Raw genomic sequence first — 6,226 nt, 5'->3', positions numbered from 1 at the left:
AAGGGAGACAGCATGAAAAGGAACTGCAACTGTAGTTTAATTCTGTCCCAGGGATGGAATTCTAAACTTTCTGAAAATACAACCATACAAAACAGTGGTGGAGAAGGGCAGAGTCGAGCTTCAGCCCTGAGACCACCCAGTGTCCTCCTTAACATCCACTTGGTATCTGGGGGTTTCAGTTGTTGTCTGAATACAGTGTTCTTTCTTCAAGAAAAAAAAAAAGGGAATCGGTGCTTAAAAAACCACTGAATTGAATAAATATTGATTATTGATTGTAGACAACAGATAATGAGAGACTAAGAAGGAATAGTAAGTAAAGGATCATGAAATGTTAAGGAAAAACCTGTGAGAACTGGAAATTCATGATATTTAGAGAGATAAAGATCAAAGACAATGCGTTCTACTCTTTGGATGTCTAAGCAGAGAATGGGCTGAATAGTTGCATCAGGAATGGTCAGGCAGTTTGGAATATAGGGGGGAAATCAGTAGATTTTAGAAATGTTAAAAATGTGTTCCTCCTGTTATATTCAGGGAAATGATGTCAAGAAAGAAAAAAAAAGGAAATTCATTATTAGGGGCCACAGCATGAGAGTGATGATAAAGATTTGAGAATACCATTCAAGAAAAACTCACAGGAAAAAAAAAAAGAATTCTTACAGATGTACTAAATAGAAGAATTATTATTTAAAAATGATTTTTATGGTACAATATGAAGAAATCAATATTTGTATGTTTTTGTGGTGAAACTGTAATGTAAAACCACTGAAGTGAAAGAACTTCTAGGGAGAGAGGAGAAGCAGCAGGTCGTGGGTGGGGACGTGGGCAGGGGGAGACTCTGCAGGAGGGCAGGGGAGGGATGGAGGAGGGTGTCTGCACCCCCTGGGCATCAGACCTCTGGACCAAGGCGAGCTGTGCAGCACCCAGCGCTCAGACTCCGCTGACAGCTCAGCCTCTGCAGCGCGACCTTCGTGTCTCGGTTCCTCAGAGAGGAGATGACGGGGTTCAAGGAAGGGGTGAGGATGGAGTAAAAGACGGTGCCAGGCGACCCTGGGTGGGGGAGTCCTGAGACGCAGACCTCAGGTAGGTGAAGCTTCCACTGCCATAAAGCAGGAGGACAGTGGTCAGGTAGGAGGAGCAGGTGGACAAGGCCTTCCAGCGGCCGTCCCCGAGGGCATCCGTAGGAGGGTGGAGAGGATGCGGATGTAGGAGAGGACGGTGAGGGCGAAGGAGCTCAAGATGATGCAGCTGCCCACGGCGAAGCCCATCTCTTCCCTGGGGTGGAAGTCAGCACAGGAGAGCCCCATGAGAGCGGGGATGTCGCAGAAGAAGTGCTCCACTATGTTGGGCCCACAGAAGGGCAGGGAGAAGGTGTTGACGGTGTGGAAGGCCGAGTAGAGGGCCCTGCCCTCGCAGGCCAGCACCACCCATGGTTCATGATAGTCCCATAGAGCAGGGGCCTGTAGATGGCCACGCACTGGTCATAAGCCATGGCCGTGAGCAGAAAGCACTCAGCTGAAGCAAGTGTGAAAAACATGTAAAGCTGAGCCACACACTCGAGGTAGAAAATGACCCCAGGGCCCCGTAGGGTGGTAGCCAGTGCCTTGGGGATGGTGACCGAGGTTTTCAGGTCCAGAAAACACAAATTCTTCAGGAAGAAGTACATGGGTGTGAGCAGGCGGCTGTCTCTAAGCACAGCTGTGATGATGGACATTTTCCCTAGGAGGCCAAAGGTGTAGACCAACGGGAAAGAGACAATGACCACTGGCCTCCATTCTTGGATGTCTAGAAGCCCCTGAGGATGAAGTGAGTCACTCTGGTCTTATTGGACATTTCTCCCCCTCTGAAGTTGTGTTCAGATGCAATGGCCACAGATAGCTAAGAGGAGGTCAGCTGGGAACATGTCCAGGGAGGTCCTTTGTCTACAGAGGTTCATCTTCTCTCAATGGAAAAACATCCTAGAAGCAGCTTATATAAGAATCATAATCCAGGAAATTTGATTATTCTGAGGAATCACTCTGCACCTGTGCCCCAAGTCAACTGCTCTGATCACACTGCAGGAAAACAGTGTCTCATGGAAGAGAGGAGAGGAGGGGAGAGAGGGAGAGAGCAAGGGGAGAGGAGAAGGGGAGGGGAGAGGGAGAATAAAGAGAAAGAGGGGAGGGTAGAATAGAGGGGAGAGGATGTCTGACAATTTTTCCTCCCATTCATTGTGGGGGCTTCAGGTAAGAGGTCTCATGTATTTACTTCATGCATTGACCCAGGTCACCACTTGGGGTGTCTCCACATTAACCCAATTGGTGATGCTTTAGTGAATGGAGAGATGGGTCTTTTTAACCCCTTCCTTCCTCATGGTGCACCTGCCATAGATTTCCCCAGCCCTCCTAGGTTTTTCCTGTTATCACCTTCCGTCCTAGCCTCCTTTACTGCTGTCAATTTATCTGTCCTTCCCTAAACTGTTAGTTTTCCTGGGGGCTTTTTATTTTTGTAAAGTTAACATTGATCAGGAAATATTTAGTTCATTAAAAACCAACAAGGACAACCCCAACTTCTAGCTAATAAGATCTAAAAACCACAATGAACAAAAGGAAAGGAGGAAGGAGGCACAGATCAGTAGGAGAAGTAGAAGAGGAGGGTTAGGACAGAGAACAAAATGCAGTCTCTCTGTGGCAAACCTTTTAGCAGAGTGACAGGAGAAGGACAGGAATGTGTTCCCGCCATTCGGGATTCTGTCTGTCTGTGAAGTGTGACTGGTTCTCTACATACTGCAGACATCATCCAAAAGGAGGTTGGAGGGGCTTCTTGTCTTTGAAAGAATAAAATAGAAGTCCACTCCTCAGAGCCCAGTCTGTGACCTGCAGAGGCAAAGCCTTCTGTTTTAGAAGATGCTTGTTCTTTGTGCCATGTGTAATTCGACAGCTGGGCTTGCAGCATGGAATAATACTTTGGAAAACACTAGCTATAATAGAAAACTAGGAATGGAACCCCGAAATGACACTGCTGTCCCACTCTTTTGTATTCATCCAAAAGAACTAAAATTGGCCTAGTATAGTGACACAGCCACATCCATCCACATTTACAGCACGACTCCCAAGAGCCAAGATAGGGGACCAGGCCAGGAGCCTGTGAAGAGATGAATGGATCTAGAAAATGTGGAGTAATATGGCTGAGTTTGCTGAGCCACCAAGAAGAATGAAATGATGTCATTTACTGGTAGATGGATGGAGGTGGAGCAAAGGGATGGAGGTGGAGAACTTCTTGCTGAGTGAAATAAGCCAGAGTAAGTAAACCAAGGGTGGAATGTTTTCTCTCTTATGTGGGTTAGAACAAAATAAGGAATGGGGAAAAGAGTGGACCTCAAGAAGGGAAGACAGTGGAGTGGAAGGGTTGGGGTGGTGAGCAGGGATGGGGAGAGGAGGTGCTGAGAAATGAAATTCACCCAACTATGCTGTGCACATGTGTAAACCCCCAGGGAAGGCCACCCTTATGTTTATCTGCACAGTGCTAATTTAGAAAACAACAAATAAATAGAAAGAAGGCCATTACAACAGGAAGGAGGTCAGGGAATAGGAAAGGGGAGGGGAAGGGGAAGGACAGGGGGCTGAAAGGTGGCAATTTAGTTTCATGCACATACTAATATTTTGAAATGAAACTACCATGTATAACTATAATGCACCAATAAAATCATTAAAATTATTTAGTAAAGAACAATTTCATATTATATTTCTTAAAGGAAAGTCTTAAATATGTACTTCATTAATTCAATTTGAAATATGAAATATTTAATATAATTCACAAAATATTATACACTGCACTTACTTCGGTACAATATATTTAATGAACATGAATACATTTTAGAAAAAGGAGAAGATCAAAACATGTATTAAGAAATCTAAGGTTCAAACACATTTTCAAACAGTTGCTCTTTGTGGGGACAAGTGCATGGAGTACTGCACACATGGCATATGTTAAGGGCTTCTGGTGGCAGGCCACTCCCCTTGTGCTAGACATGTGAACAGCAGGCCACATACCCCTGTAGGCACAGCCCTGGGCATGAGGCCATGTGTGGCAGTCCCTGCACTTACTCCAAAGCCACTCCTTGATTGGTGGCTGCAAGGACAGTTAGCAGACATTGCACTGGTGGCTGCCTGTAATCTACTCAGCTACTGCCTGAGTATATGTACATGGTAACTGCTCAATAAAATCAGGCCTGCCTCCTGCTTGGTCTCAGAGGTCTCGATTAGTGACTCTGCAGCCACACTCTCCTCTATCCTGTTCCGTGGACCTCCTTGCTGAAAGAGAGAGAACTCACACATCTTTTCTCTCCACAGATGTGTCCAGGGGTACCATAGTGACATTCTGGCTCCTGACCCCTGTTGGGGATGCTGTCCCTCAAGCCTTATTTTTCAGACAGGACAAGACATTTGTTGTGACACAGCAGCAGGAAGGTGCTGGGGAGTGGCCACAGGTCATCTCCTTCTGCAGACCTATTCTCACTCCTCCCAAGTCCACATTCACATGATTGACACTCCTGACTCAAGGCTTGGCTTTTTCAGCCAGGCCCTTTGACAAAGCTCTGACAACTGCCCATCAGCAACATTTTCAATAGGGAATTCTTATTTATTTTGGAAAGTTGGTTAAAGTTGGGAAATTTAACTTTATCCTAACATCTGATATGATTAAATATGTCCATGCAAACTTTTCTCCACAGTTACCTGCTGTGGAGGAGTCCTAGAATTATTTAATAGCCTCAAACACATTGAAGTTAAGTTGAGCACTTAACTGTCATATTGGAGTTAGAATACACAAAAGCAATTATGAGGGATCTTTTATAAAACAACTCTGCTAAGAACCAGGGAAACTGTCTTCTACTGAATGCATAAATTTAACGTAAGCCCTTGATTTCAGGTGTGCGCACAAAATCCCTGCTCCTAGTAGTCTGGTTAGTGTCAGTTTCCTACTTGTTGTCTTTTCCCTCTTCGGGCCTGATCCTGTAGAGCAGGACAGGGCCCCTTGCCCTATGTGCAGTCTGTGCTCAGTGGAGAGTAAAGGAGTTAGCAGCCTGATTGCAACCTGGTGGAAGTTGCCCTTCACACACTCGGCTTTAGACGTGGTTCTGCAGGAACTCACTCTAGCATTTCCAGCTGTGTGAGTGTGCAACCTCCTGCATAGGACAGTCAGGAACCCTGCAGACACTCACCAGAACCCCACTATGAAATATGCTTGAATATGCTTGTGATGGTTATTGAATACCATTGCATGGTAGAAGCTCATCTGCTGCTCTGAGCCCTTTCTTCCCCAATTTACCCAAAGTCCAGAGAAGACATTTCCTATTCATAGCAGAACCGGAGCACCAAGGCCACAGCCCTGTCTCTGATCCCCACAACCACTCTCTGTCTTCAACATTACTAAGAACTGAAAAAGGACAGGTGACCACAACTCTCCCCCATTGACTTCAGACCAATCAGTGGGCAGATAGAACTGGACTTGTAGGACACTAAAGAACATTAGGTGCTAGAATTTGTCTTAGGACAGACATTTGTGTAATACTTCTCCAACATGAACAGAGGGGCTGAGTTTATGAAACCATCAAGCCCAATTAAGAGCTGCCTCCTGAAGACTCACCTTACTGTGAGGACAGATTGAAGCAAAGGGACAGGGAGGGTGTTGTATGTTATGAAGACCAAAGAGAGCAAGGGCAGCTGTGCACACCTCAGCCAGACTCTAAGGACAGGCAGAGGGGGATGTCCAGTAATGTCACGCCTTCGTTGCTCAAGAGGACTTAACACCAAGCACAGGTCACCTCACACACACCCACACAGGGAAACCATGTCAGGAATGGGAAGGCAGGAAGAATAGTTCCTTGGCAGAATGGGAACTGAGCACCTCAGTTTTGTGTCTCTGTTTTTATGAGAAGCCCTTGCTAGATGTCTATCTTGCTGATTGACTGGAAATGCCCACATCCTGCAGTGCTGCCAGAACTGCAACCTGCCTTCTGGGTGCAGGAGCCCAGAGCCCACAGGGTCCCTGTCACCTCTAGATGCTGCAGCTGCCAGGAACCATATCCAGAGAAAACACCCAGCTTGTTTATTCCACTCACATTGCAACAGCCCACAAGGCTGCATCTCACAGCTTTACAGGAAACCAGGAAACCAAGGAAGCAGGACAAGTCACCTGCAGGCTGATGCCCTGCAGGTCAGGTGGCTGCAGGAGACAGCCAGACCAACAG

At 46.3% G+C, this 6,226-nt stretch overlaps 1 pseudogene; it reads right to left on the bottom strand.

The window, feature by feature from the left end:
* Positions 1–886: 886 nt before the first annotated feature.
* On the bottom strand, positions 887–1,830 carry LOC139703636 (olfactory receptor 10A7-like; annotated as a pseudogene).
* Positions 1,831–6,226: the final 4,396 nt, after the last annotated feature.

This window comes from Marmota flaviventris (genome assembly GCF_047511675.1).
Source record: "Marmota flaviventris isolate mMarFla1 chromosome 5 unlocalized genomic scaffold, mMarFla1.hap1 SUPER_5_unloc_1, whole genome shotgun sequence".
NCBI lineage: Eukaryota > Metazoa > Chordata > Mammalia > Rodentia > Sciuridae > Marmota > Marmota flaviventris.
The sequence above is the reverse complement of the archived record's forward strand: the minus strand, read 5'-3'. Positions and strand labels throughout refer to the sequence as shown.